A 24,042-nucleotide genomic window follows, 5' to 3' on the forward strand; every position below is an offset into this window, starting at 1 on the left:
GAAGTTATAATTTGAGTGCTTTGATAAGAGGACATCATTTTTTCCACACCCTCGTTGTTTTTAAATATTTTTTTTTTTGTAATGTTCAAATAATGTGGATGGTATATACTTCAACAATATTCAACAACAAGACTATTGAAAAATTAAAAATCAGTGCCTCTAGAATGTGAAATTGACATTTTGCTAAATAGAGTTGTACTTACATTGCAATGTTCCCACAACCAATATGCAATGCTTGGAAAAGTTTTTTTGTTGTTGTTGTTGCTGAGAACCAAACAATGAGACATGGCAAAACTAGAAAGCTCCCATAAAAATAAACTAATCTGTCTTCACTGCAAGCGATCATGTTAATACGTTGATAACGGGAGCGGAATAGTTTTGTCGCATGGCGTTGTTCGCTTGCAGTGTAGAGGGATTGACAGCAAGTGTGATTGTCAGGGGTGTATAGTGCTGGAAGATGAGAGATAGATCACCATAATATGAAATATCTGTCATCAATTACTCTTATGTTGAGTCAAACCCACGTGACATTCTTTCTTTTTTCATGAAATAAGTTGTTTGTAGCAGAATGTCCAAGCTGCTCTTTTACATACAATGAAAGTGAATGGTGAACACAAGGTAAGATTTTTAGTGAATAACTACTTACATTTTAATCTGTTCCTCATATAAAAGCTAAATGAGTACAAAATGAGTTATTTATATCAGAATGTCCAAGCTTCTCTTTTCCCTGTAGAGGTCTGCAACACAACCCTGGCCCGATGGGACCCAAGAACCCGACGGGTTTCAGGCCGGGTTCGGGTCAGTTTTTCAAGTAGGACTTCAGGTTCGGGTCGGGTTTGTATGAATGAAAAAATAAACAGGCTTACCGAACTTGTTTCACACATGCGCTCTTACTCACAGACATGCGCGAACGGACGAGTTAGGGGCTGTTCACACAAATGTGTTTTTGCGCGCATCTGTTCTGTTTTCCCATTGTTTTCCTATGTAAACACATGCTGGACGAATGTCTTTGACATGTGCACCGCATCTCGCTTTTTCTTCAGCGTCTTGCGCAGGACTGGCACTGTTTAAACACAATGTCAAGTTAAAAATAACTTCATATTTTCAAAAACGCATGTTGAGACACCTGCGCTCTGTTTCATTCTTTGCGCTGTGTCTAGACTGTTTTCAGCGCAGTTGTCACAAAGATTCAACAATCTGAACAAGTTCAGGCTGCATAGAGGGGACTGTTGCAGTGTTTCATATTATTCCATATTGTTCTGCACCAAGTGAAGTTTCAGCAAATAAATGGTAAGTCAATGCTTTTTTCCCCCCTTCTGCTCTAGTGTAATAAGGGGCTGCTGTGCCTTGTTAAAACTGTGTATGTTTACAGTTTCAGTACTGTTGCGAATGTTACCTATATGCTTACATAAAATACAGCCTATTGCAACAGAACTTGCTATCAGAAGAAATTAGATAGTGAGGGATTTCGGGTTCGGGTCGGGCTTAAAATCTGACGGTATCGTTTGGGCCGGGTAGGGTCAGACATCACGGTCTTGGGTATGGGTCGGGTTCGGGTTTAATTTTAAGGCCCGTGCAGACCTCTATTTCACTGTGAAAGTAAATGGTGACCACGGCTATCAAACAATATTTTCAAAGCAAGTTTTTCAGTGAATAATTACTTAAATTTCAGTCTGTTCCTTACATGAAAACTATTTTTAGGCTTCGAAAGACTTAGAAAATAGTGCACAAGTTGTATGGACTACTTTTCTAATACATTTTTGTCCTTTGTCGCAAAATGTGTTGTTTATAACAGAATGTCCAAGCTGCTCTTTTCCCTGTGAAAGTGAATCATGACCATGGCTGTTAAACAATATTTTCAAAGCAAGTTTTTCAGTGAATAATGACTTAAATTTCAGTCAGGTCCTAACACAAAAGCTATCATAAGGCTTCAGAAGGCTTAAGAATATAATGCACAAGGACTACTTTTATGAAGTTTTATAGTGCTTTTCCACATTCACTTTCATTTCATAGAAGAAAGCAGCTTTTCCGTTGGTGTTCCTCACTAGAAAGAAAGCCATACTGGTTAGGAACAACATGAGGGTGAGTAAATAACTTTTGGTGTGTACCATCCCTTTAAAACAGCCTTCAACATTAAATTCCTTTGATTTGAATTAGGTGGTAAAGCTTGAGATTTAAAGATTTGAGAGCTTCACAGCCACAGATCATACCACTTACTCTTACAGCGCATCATAATCCTGTCTCGGGCTGAGGTAAATCACTACATAAACGAATCAATACACACTAATTGTTTTTTATTGTACAATTAGTCCACGGCTTTGCAGAAAACAGAAACCATTTCCCACTAATGACTCATGCATCTTCGTATACCTTCATCTATCCGGCGAGGTATAGATGATTCTATAAAATGACACCGGTTCGAGTGGGGGCTGCACGTCATTGGCGGAGGAAGGTTAATTGACTTCGCGTTTAACATGCTAAATTATTCCAGTTTGCCTGCATGGTATTAGGGGCCGCAAGCCCCCCCTCCCCCCAGGTCAGCCCGGACCAGTCATGAATTAAACTTGTGACATTTGGCCAGATGAGTTTCCTCTGAGTGAGGATGATATTATTAATATTAACGGCCCTGTGTGAACAGAAGCTGTAACCGAGCGGGTTTTTTTATGGCATCAGAGAGATTGAATCTTTCTCGAGCAGCATATCTTAAAATGAAAAAGCAGGGTGGGATATGAAGATCCTGCCTCATGCACAGTCGTTGTCAAAGCTAAATGTGATGCGTCAGGCGGTTTGTGTGTGTGAAAGCTTGTTATTTGGAAGATGCGTTTAAAGGGATAGTTCACCCAAAAATGAAAATTTGGTCACCGTTTACTCACACATGTAGTTTCAAACCCGTATGGCTTTCTTTCTTCCATGAAAAGTACTCTTAAAGTGAGCAGCATCAACATTCTTCACAATTTCTCCTCTTGAGTTCCACAGAAACAAAATCATATGAGTTTGGAACAACATGAGGGTGAGTAAAGAATCACAGAAATGTTCAATTTTGGGTAAACGTTCTCTTTAAGGGGATGCTAAACGCAACATGTTTTTGTGTGATGCATATTGCAATGATGCATTCTGAAACTGCATAATGCAGCAGACAATTTGTTTGCGCGACTCTGAAGAGGCTAATGGAGAATCATTGCAGTAATTTACTAGACATAATTGACAGAATATGCAACAGTGTCTTTGGTTTTGCATGTCAACACATTAGCTTGAAGATCATCTGTAAAAATTGCATCAAAAGGGAAGCCCACCAGTGTTTCATAAACAAAGTGGTTGGTGGTGCCGTTGTCCCTTCTTTATGAAACCCTTCCCCCCTCACATTGCGTTTTAATACTGGGCAGTGCAGGGCTGCGGTGCGCATTTCAGCTCCTCTTGTACTCTGATAGATGGGCCCTGCTGATACATGATCTATGATGTATGGAGAAAGGCCAGCTCATCTTTATTCATGAGCTCAGAGCTGTGATTTCCTCTTAAAGAGACAGAGCGGCATTAATTTGCAGCGCAAGTACCTTTCTATGGTGCCGACACATCACTGATATTGTTGTGATTTTAGAATACCACCAAGTTGTTTTTTTTTGTTTTTGTTTTTTTATCAGATCATTAAATAATATATTTAGGGCTTACTGTCCATAATGTCATTTTGTAGGATAGGAAATCTGATCCGTTTTGTCTGGTTTTGATTTTGTAGTAAAAATTCATAATACTAATATTTTGAAACTACTTTATATCCACAGTGTTTTCCAAATGTTTTATATCAATTTATTTGGAATGGCGATGTATTTGCCTCTAAAATATAACTTTTCTCAAAGCTGTAGTTTGGTTTCGATAATTTTTCATGATCAAAATACATAAACTTCACATACACAAAAAATGTATTTTACGATTCATGCATTTAAATTTCATAACCAAATTCTGTCAAATTGAATTGAGTAATCTTTAAAAAAATAAATAAATAATTTTTATCCCCTTTTCTCTCAATTTGGAATGCCCAGTTCCCACTACTTAGCAGGTCCTCGTGGTGGCGCGGTTACCTCAATCTGGGTGGCGGAGGACAAGTCTCAGTTGCCTCCGCTTCTGAGACTGCCAATCCGCACATCTTATCACGTGACTCGTTGTGCATGACTCACAACACAGAAGACTCATGCTACTCTCCGCGATCCACGCACGACTTACCACACGCCCCATTGAGAGTGAGAACCCCTAATCGCAACCACGAGGATGTTACTCCATGTGACTCTACCCTCCCTAGCAACCGGGCCAATTTGGTTGCTTAGGAGACCTGGCTGGAATCACTCAGCACACTCTGGATTCGAACTCGTGTCTCCAGGGGTGGTAGTCAGCGTCAATACTCGCTGAGCTACCCAGGCCCCCAAATTGAGTAATCTTTAATAAAATAAAACATTAAATAAACATTTTAAGTTTTAGCAATTTAATTTTATTAAACATTACACAATTCAGTTTGATGGAATTTTGTTATTAAATTAAAATGCGTAAATCTTAAAAAAAAGTAAAAGACATTTGAGAGCATATTTTATTATCCAAAATAGTTTATTTCAGAGTACCATTAGCTTATTTATGCTGTTTTATGCTTAATTATGCTTTTTGTGGAAGTTTTAACTTCTACAAAAAGAAGTTAAAACTAATACAATTCATAATCAATTCATATGATATTTGTAATTAACCTTATTTTATCTTAAAAAATAAAGTGGATGGAGTATAGCGTTTTAGGAGATTTAAGAGCATTTTAACATCCAAAGTTATTTAATTCAGCATGTCAACTCGATCTGGTTTTGATGAACAGGTTATAAGTTATTTAAATATATAGCCTAATTAATACAGTTCATAGCAGTCAGTTCACATATGTGGCAGCTGTTAGAAATATTTTATTAGACAGGGAAAATAAGGTAGGAGCTGCTGCACGATACAGGATGCTCATCAACTGAACGCAAGTCTCATTGGCGCATTGGGTGTTAAGAGTGTAAATAAAGGGACCTGGGTAGCTCAGCCAGTATTGACTCTGACTACCACCCCTGGAGTCGCGAGTTTGCATCCAGGGTGTGCTGAGTGACTCCAGCCAGGTCTCCTAAGCAACCAAATTGGCCCAGTTGCTAGGGAGGGTAGAGTCACATGGAGTAACCTCCTCGTGGTCGCAATTAGTGGTTCTCGCTCTCAATGGGGCGCAAGGTAAGTTGTGCTTAGATCACGGAGAGTAGCATGAGCCTCCACGTGCTGGGAGTCTCCGCGGTGTCATGCACAGCGAGCCACATGATAAGATGCAAGGATTGACTGTCTCAGAAGTGGAGGCAACTGAGACTTGTCCTCCGCCACCCGGACTGAGGTGAGTAACCGCGCCACCACAAGGGAAGCCCACCAGTGTTTCATAAACAAAGTGGTTGGTGGTGCCGTTGTCCCTTCTTTATGAAACCCTTCCCCCCTCACATTAGTTTTAATACTGGGCAGTGCAGGGCTGCGGTGCGCATTTCAGCTCCTCTTGTACTCTGATAGATGGGCCCTGCTGATACATGATCTATGATGTATGGAGAAAGGCCAGCTCATCTTTATTCATGAGCTCAGAGCTGTGATTTCCTCTTAAAGAGACAGAGCGGCATTAATTTGCAGCGCAAGTACCTTTCTATGGTGCCGACACATCACTGATATTGTTGTGATTTTAGAATATCAGGCATTCCAAATTGCGGAGAAAAGAGGATAAAGTAAAAAAAAAAAAAAGAGTGTAAATAGGCATTGCTTCGCTGTAATGAGAGAGAGCTCTAGTTTTTTATAATGACAGCTTTGATTCTGACATTATCCAGCCCAACAGCCTCTGACGTTAGCAGTTTGTGATTTGAGGCCAGTAAGCTTTTGGCTGTTGGTGGAATAGGGGCATAAGACAATGATGGGTGGCACCGGCCCACCCAGGCCCACCCATGCTTACGCTAGTCCAATTCAGACTGAGATGCATTTAAAAAATATATATATGATTTTCATCTAATTTCAAACCACTTATGGATGTAGCTTGGATCAGATTTGCAAAAAGTTGACTACTAACAACTAGACGGATTTGGGATACACCCAAAAAAATCTGATTTTGCTGCCTCTCTGTACAAAGCTTAAGAATAAATAAAATAATTCAATTTCCTCTTAATTATTCTTGTTTAATGAATATTGTTTGCTTCGTCTCTTATGAAGGCTTTTCACAGAAGATTAGCCTGTAGCGGCATTATCATTATTTTTCGGTTGACTCATTAAGAGATTCACGGACTGTGAGTGTCATGTTGTCTCTCTCCAGTGAAGCAGGTCAAGGCAGCTCTAATGATCTCCCAGAATCTGAGATAGTACCGGCTAGTACCCCGCTTCCAACTCATTAAAACCACCACTATGTTACTTAACTAAGACAATGCACACCCTTAGCATGGGGGCGCTGAGAGATTGGAACAGCAAATTCTGCCGAGGATACATGCCATCATCTATCTGCTTTTCATTTAAGAACCCCATTAGGTGTAAACCGCAGGATGTCACCTGTTATCTTTCTATTTCTGGAAATAGGCTATATTGTTTCTGTTTTCTCTCGCACGCCATTAAAGTAAGTTTTCCGCAGTAGACATTTAGAGGGGAATCTGCAAGCTATCTGTCTCTGAAATGACTTTTTAATGGCTGACTAGATTTGCTCATCTATCACAAGGTCTGTGGTGCTCTTGATTCCCCGATAAGCTCAAATAGATTTGGTTACTAATGCTCACAGGGCCGCCATCTGCATTTCCATATGTAGTTCTTTACAGGAAATGGCAGGAAAATTCATCTGTGAGGGGTTTTCTCTTAAAGAATCGTTCGCTCAACAGAGTAAGGTTGAAAAGTGACTTTTATCAGTGCACCACCAAAATATCCCTCTCACCCCAGAATATTCTTTCAAAGGCTCTGCAATCTTTGTATAGTGTTACAGTATGAGTTTTAATGACATAAAACACAGAAGTGGCACAATGTTTTATATACTAGTATAATTATATTATTATTATATAGGGGTGTTTCTTCATCTTTGGGCACCTTTAGCACTGTGCACTTGTGAAAAGTAAAGCTTTGTTTTTTTGCTTTTGTTTTTTTTTTTCACACTCTCACTTTTAATTATGTCAACTAACAATGTCCAACAGCTTATGTACATGCATCATATTGTAATTTTTAATTTTTTTCTGAAAGTCATAAATATTCCCACCACAGTGTAATTTCCAGCACTTCTCAAATTCTGTATCATGTTTAATAGAATTTAATTAAGAAGAGATATTTACCTTGATTTTTTCTTAAACAAATATCACTTGTCTCATATTTTATCTCAAACATGCTCTTCACAGACACTTTTGTCAACTTGATTAACAAATACTCTAACTTTTTATTTACTTGTTTTGACTATAAAATCTCTGCAAGTACAGTAAGACAAAATACACATGTTAAAAATACATTCTCTGAAAAACCTAAATATCTTATGCAGTGTTGTTTCTAAAACCAGATTAATCAAACTGATCTTGTTTTAAGGATTTTTAGATATTTTTACAGGAAAACAATACAAAAATTATTATCAAGAATACGATTTTTGCCCTAATATCAAAGGTCTTACTAGAAAAAAGAAATTATGATCCAACGTGAAATTTCTTGATAAAAAATATGATTGTGCCTGGTAACATGTGCATGTAAAATGGCTAGAAAGAGCATTTTAGCTTAACATAAAGCTGACAATTTACACAAGGTTTATTTCTATTTCTTCTGCTCCAAACTTACTTCAAACTTACTTCTCTGTCTGCTCGTATGAATGTAACACATCATAAGAAAGTGTTTCACCGCTGTTCAAATGCACTTTGGATCACATCATTTATATGTATAAATGTTTTCCATCTGAAAGGACTCAATATTAAATGAAACAAATGACAATAAAATGCAAAGTAATCTCTTCAGTTATTAAAATACTTTTAGAATGTAACTGTATTCTAATTATAATGATTTAAATTGTAACTGTAGTGGAATACAGTTACTTATATTTTGTATTTTAAATACGTAATCCTGTTACATGTATTCTGTTACTCCCCAACCCTGTATATATATATATACATATACATCATATTTAATGTATATTAAATTATATATATATATATATATATATATATATATATATATATATATATATATATATATATATATATATATATACATATATATATTTAAAGGAATAGTTCACCCAAAAATGAAAATTCTCTCATCATTTACTCATCCTCATGCCATCCCAGATATTGAAAGTCTGGGACAAGGCTAAAACAGTAAAATGTTGACATAAAAGGGATTTGAAAAGTACCAAAAATAAATGATGAAAGCCTGGTAAAAAGTTACATATCAAATAACAAAAACGTTTGTTTTGATAAAAATCAACTCTTGGGACATACTGTAAAAGTGCCCGAAGTTAAAGAAACACCTATTGATACAGTATTTTGGAGCCCCTATCCGTGATCCCTCCTCAACAATATCAAATTATATAAAGTAAGGCAGTAAATGTACAGTCACAATATATGAGCAGGGTTTGAACATCTTGAGGGTGTTTAAATCATAACAAAAATGTAATTGCAACAAAGCTATTTTCAACTACTAAGTTAGGAATTACACAGTTTGGTCTAGTTTTGTTTTTGTCGTAAAAGTACATTACACTGGCATCATTTAAACAACTTTAAGAAGAGCTACAGGTCTTTATTTTCACAATGTTTTCCCAGTCATTTTATATTTATGAAATTAAGACGTATTTGCTACTAAAATGTAACTTTTCTCAATTTATCATTTTCTCAGATCATTTTTCATAATCCAAATGCGTAAACTACACGCAATGTATTGATTACATTATTTTTTTACATTTCAGAATTGTTTTTTAGAATGTTTTTAAACCATTGTACAATATACATTGAACATGCATCTCCAACCACAATGCTACATTGTGAAATTCATAAAAGCGTTTGCTTGGATGTTAGTGATAGTAATACCACAAGTCGCAGAATGCCACATCCAAACATTTACTAAGACACTATTTTGCTCCTTTGACACGCTGTACAATATTTTGGGTGAGCATCTGTTTGTACAGGTCAGGAACTGAGCCATCATGTTAGTGGGGGGGGTGTTCTTTTTAAGAATCAAGCCTGTGAAATGAGATGCTAATCAGAGGCAGCAGGGGCATGAACAGGCTGCACGTGGCTGCCGTGAACATCTCGCACTGATATGATAAATTATGCAAAATCTTTGACCCTATGACCTCAGGGAGTCTGGTGTATGAAGGTTGGTTATTTGGTTTTTGGGACCCTATACCCTGTGTAGAGTGTATGGCTTGGGACAGGTGGTGCGGTGGGGTGCAGGAAACAGTCAGAGTTTTGGGTTTTGCAAGTTACCAACGGATTTAAAGAGGTAGCAAGTATGGGCACAGGTGGGCATGGTTCAGAAAAAGTGGGCAGGTGCGTATCAAGGTTAGAGAGGTATGGAGGAGGAGGGGTCTATCCAAGGGTAGCTCATTAGCATAAGAAAAGTATGCAGTGTAGTGGTTACGTTGAGCTGTGCCCACTTGATAACGACAAGAAGCGTGCCAGACAAACACACACTTAATCGTACACAACATCTCACCAGGTGATGGCCATCGCCACAGGTCTTTCCCTCTTTCTAGTTTCTTATCCTTTCTTCTCTGTTCTTAAAAGAGTATACATCCTTGAAGCACCGTTCGTCCCTCTGCAATGCTTTGTGACTTGGTCCACACAAAAGCTTGGATTAGGGCTTATTTTGGCTTCTGTTTGTGTTTTTGATCTTATTGTTTACCATGTCAAGGAAACCTAGAGGGTTTGCACATAGCCGTGCCATTTCCCACAACAGAGCTAATATGAGAATATTTTAAAAACAATTATATTAGAACCCCCTGCATACACACACTGTCACTTCTTTATTATATATGATGGATAGCCCAATTTAAAAAGCTGCTGAGGGAGTCTAATTTAGGCATGAGATTTTTAACGAGATTAAACATTTCACATTCATAGTGGATAATCGATACAGACATTTCTATCATACGTAGACCTTACTGCTTCAGTGTTTACATACAGATTTAAATATATATCCGTCACAGAGTAATTACATTAAAGTAACGTCGGAGAGTAGCCATTCTTGGGTTTGGAGGTAGGGCATTCTTTTTACTTGCAGTTTAGTTATGAAATATTGCTGAAAAATGATATACTCAGGGAGTTTTTTGCAAGTATTTGAACTTCAATGTTATCTTCAACCTCTCTCTCCTTTCCTTTCCTTTTTTTCTTTTCTTTCCTTTCCCTTTTTCCTTTCCATTGTTTTCCTTTCCATTTTCTAGTCCTTTCCATTTCCTCTTTTCCTTTTAATTTCCTTTTTTCATTGCTTTCCTTTTCCATTTCCTTTCTTTTTTCTTTTTGCAGTTTGTTTCTTTCCATTTGTAGTCCTTTCCTTTCCATCTTCCCTTCCCTTTCCATGTAATTTCCCTTTTCCTGTCCTTTTTTCTTTTTCCTTTCTTTTCCTCCCTCTTTTCTAGCCCTTTCCTTTTCCTATTTTTTTTTTCATTTCTTTGCCTTTCCCCAGTGCTTTCTTTTTCCCTTTGCTTACTTTTTCCTTTGCCATTTTTAGTAATTTCCTTTCCCATTTTCTTTTACTGTTTCTTTTCTTTTTCCTTTTTTCTCCTTTCCAGTCCTTTTTTTCATTCCCTCTTCCAGTGCTTTCTTTTCCAATTCATTTCTTGTTTCCTTTTTGCAGTCCTTTCCTTTCCATTTTCTTGTCCTTACCTTTTCCTCTTCCCTTCCCTTCCCTTTTATTTCCCTTTCCAGTCTTTTTCTTTACCTTTTCCTTTCTTTTCCTCCCTCTTTTCTAATCTTCTCCTTTTCCAAATTCTTTTCATTTTTTCTTTCCCCCTTTTCTTTGCCTTTCCTCAGTGCTTTCCTTTTCCTTACTTTTTCCTTTTCCTTTTTTGCCCTTTCCTTTCCAATTTTCTTTTACTGTTTCCTTTCCTTTTCCTTGTCTTTTTTCTCCTTTCCAGTCCTTTTCTTTTTCATTCCTTCTTCCAGTGCTTTCTTTTTCCATTTCATTTATTTATTTTTTTCTTCCTTCCATTATTTAGTCCTTTCCTTCTCGTTCTCGTTCTTTTCCTCTCCTTCCCACTTTTCCCTCCAACTGACAGTCATTATTTAGGTCTGTAATGGAAAAAATTTAATTTTTCTAATCTCCTCTCAACTCCGAGTGCAGTCCTTTCCTTCTCTTTTATGGAAAATATTTCAGTGCTCCTCCTGTGTCCTGTTGGCTGGAGCATGATTTATTTGAGTTATGTGTGGATGTCCAATGTAGAATAGCCCATTGTGTGGAATACAAAGAGTAAGGCCAGTCTCTACAGCCGGGCAGATGGCACATCCTGGAATCAGAGACAATAGTCTTCACCCTGAGTTCTATTAAAAGAACGCAAAGAGCTGCATACTAATCATGCATATATTAAACTGGTGGACTTTACATACTCTTATACATATAAAACATAAGAGATTTGATTGCTTTATGCTTCTAATATGCCAATATCTGAATTATATGTAGATACATGTTTTATCCTCCCAGGGATTGTTTTTAAGATTTGAATGTCATAGAGCACTGGCATTGGATATTTTAACGAATTGTGCAATTAAGACATTAAATATAAAGGCCATAGAATATTCACTCTTATTAATAGAAATTATGGATATTAAACAATTTGAATGCATAGCACAAAAATAGGCAAAATGTTTCATGTGCAATTCATCATGAAACAAAACAAAAACATATCATACACGATTTTTAAAGTCATCATGTACAATGCATATTTAAATACATAAATGTTAAATATTCATTTATAATTCATAATATAAAGTGAAGTAACTGCTCTGGAGACAATCTGCATTTTGAAACATTTCTCTGCGAGCCGTCCTCTCCACCCCTCCCCTCTCTCTGCAGGTGCACGAGCAATTTAATGAGATGCAAATGAGATATGCATACAGCCAATCTCATGTGCCATGATTAAGCACAGGATATTAACCCCTCTCTCTCTCTCTCTTGCTCTCTCTTGCTCTCTCTTTCTTTCTCGCTCTCTTTTCACCCAGTAAATTCTATCTGTGGCTCTGTCACTTCATTACTGATCTGGTGCAGCAGAAATAACCAGAGGAAAGGGGTAAAAGGCAAAAATTAAATGAATTAGTCCTCCATCTTGGTACTTGGTACATGCAGGAGAAAAATCCTTTCAGATTCGCAGCGGTTTCCTGCTCTTTGGTGCTTAAGACAGCGAAGGAGTGTTTTGAGGGTGTGTATCCTCCATTTTCTTTCCTCACCCCCCCACTGTTGCCTTCTCCTCTCTCTCCTTCGACTGCGCCCCTTTTGTGTTTTCTTTTTATGGCATAATCCATTTACATAATAAAGATGAGGTAAAATTAAGATCCCCACAGGAGTACAGACGAGCATCCCGGCGATACAAACCTCATTAATACAGCACGATCATCAAATCTGTTCATAATCATCTGCAATCGGTACAGAAAAAAGACAAAAAAAAACTGAAAAATCAGGAAATTAAACAACCCCTTTGGCGTGGTTATTAACGTCAAATTTAAAGATGTTTTACAAAGGTTACACCAAAAACAATGCCGGTTTCTTGGTCACAACAAATCCTTGCTCAGTTACAGGTGTTAGTTTGAACCGTGCATGCAATGCAAGTTTCAGAGAGCACAGAAGTGCAGATCCATTCCTCCAGAGAGAAAAGGGACGAGGAGGAGAGAAAATCTGCATTATTTATACTCCTCTCTACGCTGTCAAACACATCCAGAGTGCAACTGAATCTTCTCACTCACTCTCCAGGCTGCCTGATCGCATGTCAGATTCAACAGGATGTTTCAAGGGCTCCAGAACAAGTATTCATGCTCAAAGTCAAGTACTTTTGCTCATGTCATTACATTACTTCCTTTCTTTGCACATGCAGAAAAAGCTCTAGTAGGTCCATTTAGGTGTTACAGAAGAAATTCCTTATATACCAATTTTCATTCCCTTTTGCTTGTATGCATTCGTCTAGACCAATACAGAGTTCATTCTGGGTTTTTGCACTAGATGGAAGTCGTATTCCGTAACGTCACTACAATTTCAGTTTGATTGATTTGTTGAGTCACTGCATCATAAGTCAAGGCCTCTGGTTTTTCTTAGCTCCTCCCTGTTCACTTGTATCCTCAGTTGTTGCCAAAATTCTTCATTATCCCCCCTGTCCACCATCTTAACATTTTTTGAAGGAACTTATTTGGTGCAAATCTGGTTTCAAATGACAGATTATTTCGTCTCAATTCTTATTTTTCCTTTTATTTATCGTTTTTCAAACCCTGTCGAATGCCAAGCGAACTTTTGCAGGGTTTGGCACAGTGAAGACAGGGCATGTGGATTGTTGGCATCCATCGACATTCCTTCAGTCCGGGTCGCCCATCACTTTTGTTCCCATATGTGTTCTAGCCACGTTCCTCTTCACCAAATCTGTCACACTAATTAACCCAACAAACTCTGTAAGTGTTAATTAAGCTGTCGGATCACTGTGTTTGTCAATCATGTTTTGTATATCGTCCCTGGGGCTCTTTGTCTTTGCCAAGTGGCACTCGTCGGGGGTAGGTTGCGGCAGAAACGTTCTGGCACTCTGCCATTCCCGACCTAGCGCCAACTTCCCAGAGGCAAATCCTGGCACACTGCCGAACATTTGCGCATGCCAACGAGAATAACAAGACGAGTCGCATATCTCCATTATGACCCGCATTTGGTGGCATCGACATCAGGCATATGTTGCTGCAAGCATTCCGCTTGTCATTTCCTCTCTGGGGGGCATGCAAAATGGTGCCTACTTAGAGCCTGGCACAATCAGGAAGGAGATAGGGATCGAAGCGCATGGGAATCGAATTATGGGTCATGGCGAAGAGATCTGCGTTTTTCTGAAACAGTAAGAAGATAAGGAAATTCGTTAAGATGTATGACATCAGTTAATCAGTTAATTGCAATTTAATGTACGCTCTAAGCATCCATACTCACGCAGTTGCCATGCTGACGAGCTGACGGATGGAACCTCCAATTTTTGAATCCAATGCTCAAAAATTCTAGGAAATATTTTATTTGGAGGATTGGCAGCAGGGCGATCCCTCTCTTTTCTCTCGATATCTGTCTCTCCTCCTCTCTCCTCTGTAATGCCACCCTGCCTACACGCCCTCTTTGGCACTGGCGCTGAGTGGATGGCACCGTGCCAACCTCACAAAACCTTCATGTTCATTCGCCACGCTGCGCCATGCCCTTCCCCCCACACCCTCCCTTTCTACCTCTTCACCCTATTTCTCCTTTCATCCCTCATTCTGTCTCTCCATGAGCTTTCTTTCATGTCAGAGTGGTAAAAAACCTTTCTTATATGTGTGTTCCTACTGTGTTTAAGCTAATCGCAAACAAAACTTCAGTATGTGCACGCTCGAACGTGCCACAGCAACTAACTTTCTATAGCGTTTCCTTCCTTCTCTTCAGGTTTGACATATCTTTTATTTCTTGCCATTCAAAGATCACAAGTGTATTTTCTGTGTCCCTTATGATTCGCTGCTTCCCGAGGAATGCCAGCCTGTTCGGTGGGCCCCAACAAGTTGTTTTCCCTTCTGTTCTTTTTCTGTCCTTTCATTCAGAGAATCTAAGCATGAAGCGTTTTGCAACAGGAGGTCACTGCTATGTAAATCAACTAGATTAGCATATCATTTAATAGAATGCATATGCAAATGTTCTTTGAGTTTTCGGCTTTGAAAAGTCTCATTTGTCTTGTTACCTCTTTCCTTTTAAAATCTCTAATCTCGCTCTCCCATTTGCCTTTCGGTTTGTTTACTCTTCACCTTTCTGTCTCAGAGGGTTTGTAAAGGGGAAATGCCACAGCGTCAAGATTACCAAGGAGTGTTTAGATTGTTTCAGGGTAAAATGGTCCACCCTGTGGGCATGTCTACCCAGCTGAGCATCAACTCCCAATACACATTACAATGTACATGGATACACATGCTGTTGGAGGAAATACTCAGACTTTCTGTGTAGATCATGGCTAGAGAATGTCTGATGTAAACAGTCAAGGTAACCACAAAATAGGTCATTTTCAATACAAGGGCAATGCAACAAACCAATCCTTGTCTAAAATATATGCTTATAGGTGTTTTCATTCTCAATTTCTATTTAATGAGACAAATTCTTGGGTTCAATGCAATCTCAGTCGTCAGCATTTGTGGCATAATGTTGATTACTGGAGAAAATAATTTTGACTCGTCCCTAATTTATTTAAAGGGATAGTTCACCCAAAAATGAAAATTATCTCATCATTTACTCACCCTCATGCCATCCCAGATGTGTATGACTTTATTTCTTCAGCTCTGTAGGTCCATACAATGCGAGTGAATGGTGAATAAAAATCACATAAAGGAAAAATAGAAGTAATCCATAAGACTCCAGTGGTTAAATCCATATCTTCAAATCTGAAAGTGAAAGTTAAAATGGAGATTTAGAGTAAAAAAGACTTAATTATTGTTCTGTTACTCACCCACAGCAATTATATTGCTTCTGAAGACATGGATTTAACCACTGGAGTCATATGGATTACTTCTGTTTTCTTTCTATGATTTTTGGAGATACAAAGTTCTGGTCACCATTCACTTGCATTGTATGGACCTGCAGAGCTGAGATATTCTTCTAAAAATCTTCATTTGTGTTCAGCAGAAAAAAGAAAGTCATACACATCTGGGATGGCATGAGGGTGAGTAAATGTTGAGAGAATTTTCATTTTTGGGTGAACTATCCCCTTAAAAAAAAACAAAAAAAAAAAAACAGCAAATATCTGTTACATTGAGACACTTTAAATGGAAATGAATGGGGCCAGTCCATAAACATGAAAAGGCACACTGTTTCAAAAGTATATCCACAAGACATTATACATGTTAGTATGATTTTGTTGTGATAAAATCACTTACTAACCTTATCTGTGCAGAGTTGTAACAAAATAATTCAGTACAACTTTGTTGTCATGACGACGTAATGTTGGTAAAACCCTGTAATCCCAGTAAGCAATTTTATCACACTGAAATCATGTTTACATCTTGTAGATATACTGTACTTTTGAAACTGTGTGTATTTTAATGTTTATGGACTGGACCCATTCACTTCCATTGTACTGTATGTGCCTCACTGTAACTGCGTAACTGCTTTTTATTAAATATATATATATATATATATATATATATATATATATATATATATATATATATATATATATATATATATATATTATTTTTTTTTTTTTTTGATGAATTTTTTCTGGTAGTCAACATTCTGCGATTAAGCTTAGCTTGTACTGAACAGGGAACATTCCTTTGAATAACAGTCGAGCTGGGGTATATATCAGTTTGACATAACATAATTTGTCTTAAGCATTACTTTTACTATCAAAATAGACGCTCAACGGAAAAAAATCTATTGTGACAAAATTAGAAAAATGAGGGTCATACAAAATGTTAGGAACAGATGAGAATATTTAAACACAATTTACAATTCCAGGCATGATTGATAATGCCAATTTAATTACATCAGATTGATGATTTATATTCAGTGATTCAAGACAACAATGTCTTTGAAAATGCCTAATGAGGCCATTACATTTATTCCTGAAAAATATGAATAATATATGAATAATAGTGTAGGATTCTAATCTCCATTTAAAGGACAATCTACTGCATTTTTTGGATTATGTTGAGTACCAGAGAAAATAGTTTGTGACCCATCACTCAGTTTAAAAAAAAAGCAAAAATCTTAGGTACAATATTATACTTCCAATGGAAGTAAATTGGGCCAGCGTTCCACAGGGTTTAAAAGCAGAAATGTCAATCTTGTATTGTTAATAAAACACTTGCATTTATCGGTAAAACCTATTTGTTATTTGAGCTATAAAGTTGTTTAAATCATCCTTTTTGGGGTGGAACTACTTTTCTGGTGCCTGAGCCCATAGACTTCCATTGTAAACACGTTAACAACAATAATTGCTTGTTGTTTGGGATGGGAGGGATGAGTTTAAATGGTCTATGGACATTATGCCACAAATACTGTCAACAGAACTTGCACTGATATTTGTTTTACACTATATTTAAGCCCATTCTGCAGATTTTCCCCACAATTAGCACAGAAAATGTGAAAAGTACACTAATTCTGTGTAATCCTACCCATAATGCACTAATATATTAACACCCACGTCTCTCTTTCTCATCCAGAAACGAATACTGTGTTGCCTTAAAATGATAGTAAGGCAAAAGGAGCGTTTAGGCAGTATGTTAGCCTCAGTCACCATTTACTATCATTGTAAGGAAAAATGCAATGAAGGTAAATGGTGACTGAGGCTAACATTCTGCCTAACATCTCATTTTGTGTTCCAGGAAAGTCATATAGGTTTGAAACTACATGAGGATGAGTAAAAGTTGACAGTTTCAATTTCGTGTTAACTAACCCCTTTAATAACAGTGCTATATGTCATTTTGAATATGACTACCAAACTGCTCACTATTGCATACGCACATTCAAGTGGAAATTTAATTGCAAAGAAAGATGCACCAATACACAGACAGTAAGGTGAGTAACAGTATAATGGGAGGCCACTTGGCTATGTTGGAATATAAATCACACATTTTCCATCAGCCTCTGCTCTGACCTCCGCTCTGATATGGTGTTCAAGATATGTGTGAATGTGGGTGTGTATGCTTGTGTGAGAGTCTCTTGGTCGATAGCTTCAGGATCTCTGCTCTTCTACACTACATTATTCTCACATCTGTCCATTAGCAGGGCCGCAGAGAGTAAATCTTCTCACCAACACACACACGTACACACACACACACACACAACCTTCCAAGAGACAAGAGACAGAAGAGGTGTGATATTACTGTAAGATTACCGTGGAATATAACTTGCCATGCATGCCACAGGGCTGTCAGGTAGCGTTGCCATGGCGATCAACAGCAGGTGTTTTATTATGTGCCAGCATCTTATTTGTCAGATGCTCTTACATGTATGTGTGTTTGCATGCAAGCTTTCACTCCCTTCTAGTTTTCCATATAGGAAGCAAACCTTATAGGAGTTTTATTTATTACTTCATTTTCCTTTTGAACAAACGTATAATTTCAGATTTGTTACGCTTTTTTATTTCATGCTATTTCCATTTGCATTGGGAATACTTCAGGCACTTTTCTTTATTACGGCTAATGGTTGAAGATTAGGAGCTTCTCTATCTCAAAATGTATTCTGCTCCAAGCTATATAGTCTGTGAAGCTCTCCTAGACTCAAATGAATATCATTAAATCAGCCGTAGCTCTGCCGAACAACAACAACAACAAAAACATTCCCAAAGAAAAATGAAATAGCATTGCTTATTCATCAGCCATTACCTAAATCACACTGAAGTGTGCTGGTGGAACTGAGAGGAAAAGTGCCACATTACAGTAACAGCTCATCTGAGGCACCACTGCAAAATGTATAGTGAGTCATAGATTATCAAAATTGTACTTTAGACTAGACTAAACTTGAATAGAATAAAAAAGGAGAAAAAAAAGAGAAAATAATATATACATTTTGGGGTGGAACTACTTTTCTGGTGCCTGAGCCCATAGACTTCCATTGTAAACACGTTAACAACAATAATTGCTTGTTGTTTGGGATGGGAGGGACGAGTTTAAATGGTCTATGGACATTATGCCACAAATACTGTCAACAGAACTTACACTGAACTGAGAATATTCGTTTTACACTATATTTAAGCCCTAATTTCTGTTCAAACTATACATAACTTTAAATTAGTTCAGATAAAAACAACACTGGGCATTTGCACTTATTGTAATACAGTGTATTTTAGTTTTTTCTTGATTCCCAAATACACCTTAATCACATGCAGTTCATGACTAGCTCTCTTCTTCATGTGTGATATTATATTAAAGCACAAGTTTTGATTTCATAGCTTAGTACAGTATTTGGCATTTTATCTGTGAGAGCATCGCAGATGTACATTGGCCTGAGATCTAGACACACACATAAAAATCACAGCTAGAAATAACAAAAATGTTGGTGTCCCTGAAGGGCAAATAACATGCTGTTTGTGTGTGCGTGTGTGTGTCGAGAGAGAGAGAGAGAGAGAGAGAGAGAGAGAGAGAGAGAGAGATGCTGCCAAATGTAATTCTGCCGATAAGGAGTCAGACAAGTGCTCCAAGTAAATAGGGGAGAACAAAGGATTACGCACTCCTCCCCTGATTCCTCTTCTGTTCTCCCTACTGTTATTACACTATTCATTTTTTGCTGGTTTTTCTTTGTCCATTTGTCGTGTTTGTCCTGTGTTCTAACACCTCGCAAAAGAAAAATGTGCACATACAAAAATTAACACATACAAAAAGACACTGGCATAACATAAAGTCAAATAATGTCTGACATTTTCTGTCTGCAATCTGATATCAGTGCAGTGTGATTCAGCTGCTGTTGTGCTGATGATGCACTTACTGTCAAACAGTGACCTCCAGAGGACATTTATGAAACTGCAGCCTGAAGTGATTTCCTGACTGTTGTCTTCACCAGGGGCGTAGCTGTCATTTTAAAAGTGGGGGCAGCTGTCAGTAGGTGGCTCACGCAGACCCAACATTTACAGAGCAGCATTGATATATTATAGTATATATTAATACATAAGTATGATATAAGTATTATATTAATATATATGGATTATTTACTTGTAATATTTTTAGTATTTGAAAGATCCAAGTATTGCAAAATAATTGCACAATTAAATAAAGGGCACTTGCTTCTGTTTCACACGTGACAATAAAAAACTGAGCACAAGCTGGTCCTGAATAAATGATTTAATCAACTGCAATAATGACAAATGTGCACGTGCACAATTTAATTTTTTACTCTGTGCATGTGCATTGTGGGTCCAGTGTTTTGACTACGTTCACCAACATTCGTTCAGATCCATTTAATGATTCAGTGACCATTTCTGGTGATGCCAGAAGGTGACAAATGAGTGTCTTGTGTGAAATGAGTTAGTCACTGAATCAGCGATCAAAAGAAAATTTTAATCCTTTAAAATGTGTATGTCTACAGACCTACAAAGTGACTTTATTTGAGGTTTTAAGCATTATAAGAACAAAGCAAATCTATAATTTCCCTACAGTTTGTGAGATGCTGAGCATGACTTTTATCAAAATAATAATAGTCTTATAATAACTATAATGAGTTTCAATAATATCTGTATGTTTTCATGTATAAAAAACGCATGTCTACATATCAATTCAATTCAGTAAAATGCCTAAGTGTTCTAAGAACAGCAGATCTATCTTTTTTCCTACAGTTCGTCGACTGCACACCAACATAGAGGTAAAAAACAGGAGCTGATATTAAAAATAGCTTTACATATTTAACACAGATCTAGTAATATGCTTAAATAACCGATCAAACATAATGTAAAAAGCATAACTTAATGAAGACTCATGTGCTGATATAATCTCCACTTATGATGTGTGCTTAAAAGAAGGATTGTCCTTTGTTTTTTTTTCTGAAGTGCATTTCACGTAATGCTGCCAATCAAGAACGATATGCCGATAGAGAACTCTCATTTGTGTGTTCCTCATCTCTAGATAATTAATTTAGATCAAGATCAATGCCGATAAGAGACATGGATAAATGAGCATTGTTGAAAGCAACTTTATAGAAATGAACGGAGCTGCGTTGATTAGACTCTCTGACTGACGGCATATTGTGTAAGGGTTGTTTCGGCTCATAAAACTCACCTGTGATTGGCTGGATGGTCGCTCAATCAGCCCAAAATAACAAAACGCAAAGAATACTGTATACAAATCCACTATTTGGACTCGGTATAGGTTTAGCTTGGAAAAGTGCGAGGGACAAAAATCACCTTTTTAAAGAGTGTGGGGGACGTGTCGCCCACGTACCCCGTGGCTGCTACCCCCTTGGTCTTCACTGCACTGTGCTGTGCTGTAAACATTATTTGCAGCACAGACTACGCTACTCTAAGGAGCTTGTATGCAGACTGTATTTCAGAATCAGGATGCATGTTTATTGTCCAAGTAAGTTGCACTTACACGAAATTTGATTGGTGGTTTGCTCCAGAAGACAGATCAAGTACAAATTATTATAATTACACACAATACAGTATATGCACACACAATAATATAATGCATACAACACTTGTCCCCGAACACAACCTAGGGACAAGATCTAAACATTTCTTAATTCATCCATCATATAGATGCAATACAAGGTCACGTGATAAACACCACTGAAATTCAAGGAATTAACTTCATGCTTACAAATAAAAAATAAATAGAGAGCGAGAGAGAGAGTAGAACAGTCATAGAGGCCTTGGGAAAATTGCAGTTGTTTAAAATACAAAACAACTTTGACACCATTGACAATTTTATGATGTATTTGCCTCAATTAACCTCAAAGTCAAAGTTGTATTTGTCACATACTCAATGGTACATGGCAGAAAGTCTACTCAACACATGCACGACTCTGCATTAAATAAAAGAAATAAGTTATTTACATTCAGAGAAAATAAATAAGAGATTTTAAGACAAATGTGCATACAATGATAATAGTATTCTTTTCCATTGCATTAAAGTGTAAATATTGCAAGATTCACATTAAATGTCTTAAGACACACAGAATTAAGTATCTTATGATAAATGATAACTTTATGATAAATCTAAGAATAAAAGCAGATCAATATTTTAGTAAGTGATAAAGTACCTAATTCAATAAACATGTTTTGAAAAGATCTATATACATTTCCATTTATTACAATTTCTATTTATTACATTCAGTTATTTATTATACATTATATATTACATTTAATATTTATTAAAAATTATATCATAAATATAATAATTTTTATATATGGCAGCCAAAAGTTTGGAATAATGTACAGATTTGGCTGTTTTGGAAGGAAATTGGTACTTTAATTCACCAAAGTGTCATTCAGCTGATAACAATGTATAATCAGGACATTACTGATGTAAAAAACAGCACCATCACTATTTGAAAAAAGTCATTTTTGATCAAATCTAGACAGCAGCCATCACTCCAACACCTTATCCTTGAGTAATCATGATAAATTGATCATTTGGTACTAGAAAATCACTTGCCATTATATCAAACACAGCTGAAAGACATTTGGTTCATTAAATGAAGCTTAACATTGTCTTTGTGTTTGTTTTTGAGTTGCCACAGTATGCAATAGACTGGCATGTCTTAAGATCAATATTAGGTCAAAAATGGCAAAAAAAGAAACAGCTTTCTCTAGAAACTCATCAGTCAATCATTGTTTTGAGGAATGAAGGCTATACAATGCTTGAAATTGCCAAAAACTGAAGATTTCATCCAAAGGTGTACACTACAGTCTTCAAAGATAAAGGACAACTGTCTCTAACAAGGACAGAAAGAGATGTGGAAGACCAGATGTACAACTAAACAAGAGGATAAGTACATCAGAGTCTCTAGTTTGAGAAATAGACACCTCACATGTCCTCAGCTGACAGCTTCATTGAATTCTACCTGCTCAACACCAGTTTCATGGACAACAGTAAAGAGAAGACTCAGGGGTGCAGGCCTTATGGGAAGAATTGCAAAGAAAAAGCCACTTTTGAAAAACAAAAAGAAAAGGTTAGAGTGGGCAAAGAAACACAGACATTGGACAACAGATAATTGGAAAAGAGTGTTATGGATCTTAACACATTGAGCTTTTGTAGGATCAGCTAGACTGTAAGGTGCGTGAGAAGTGCCCGACAAGACAGTCACATCTATGGCAAGTGCTACAGGAAGTGTGGGGTGAAACGTCACCTGAGTATCTGGACAAACTGACAGCTAGAATAACAAGGATCTGCAAAGCTGTCATTGCTGTACATGGAGGATTTTTTCATGAGAACTCTTTGAAGTAGTTTAAGAAGTTCTGAACATTTTTTCCAAATTGTAATAGTAATTTTTCACGTTATTAATGTCCTGACTATACATTGTGATCAGTTGAATGCCACTTTAGTGAATAAAAGTACCAATTTCTTTCCATAAGAGCAAAATCTGTACATTATTCCAAATATTTGGGCGCCAGTGTATATAGAGATAATTAAATAAATTATATACTGTATATGTAATGTAATGATATTTAATATACCTATGTATTAATGATATAACTACGTAATAACAATACTACGTATTAGTAAAAAAAATATTAAAATATGATGATAATAATAATAAAAAATATGCTCTCATGCCTCTCAATAATAACTTGCATTCAACTTTAAAATCTTAGAGACAAAAATGACATATTTTGGTTCTCCTCTTTTTAAACTCTACCACTTCATACCATATCTAATGTGACTCTCTTTTTGTCAACTTCTTCCTCTTTTTCCCCTTCATGTGTCCTTCCTGAAAGGCAGTAGTAATGTGATTTCAGTAATGTAATTTTTAATGTGTGTCAGTGTGTGTGTGTGTGTGTGTGTGTGTGTGTGTCAGTGTTCAGACAGTGAAGAGGAACCTGATCCAGCCTGGATGATTTATGATTCTCGTTCCACTGTTTTTCTAAAACACGTTTCTCTTCATTTATTTTTAATCTTCATAGCGATTAGTTCTCCCTGTCACCTGCTATACAGTGTCTGAACAGAGCGTTAATGAGAAAGTGAGACAAAAAAGTGGGATATGAGAGGCAGATTCAGAAACATATTCATATTTGCTTATGTATATTAAAAAGCCAGAATACAATAGCAAATGAATGGCAAATATGGCATACAAGATTGTGGCAATAGATTTTACCCTAGATTTTGTGTGGTGAGTTATGTCACTTCATGTGGCTGTGTATGAGCAGTCAGTGAAACTGGAGATCAGTCTCAAAGTAGCCAACTGAAAGGAGTCCCT

The sequence above is a fragment of the Myxocyprinus asiaticus genome, chromosome 26 (assembly GCF_019703515.2).
Source record: "Myxocyprinus asiaticus isolate MX2 ecotype Aquarium Trade chromosome 26, UBuf_Myxa_2, whole genome shotgun sequence".
In the NCBI taxonomy this organism is placed as follows: Eukaryota; Metazoa; Chordata; class Actinopteri; order Cypriniformes; family Catostomidae; genus Myxocyprinus; species Myxocyprinus asiaticus.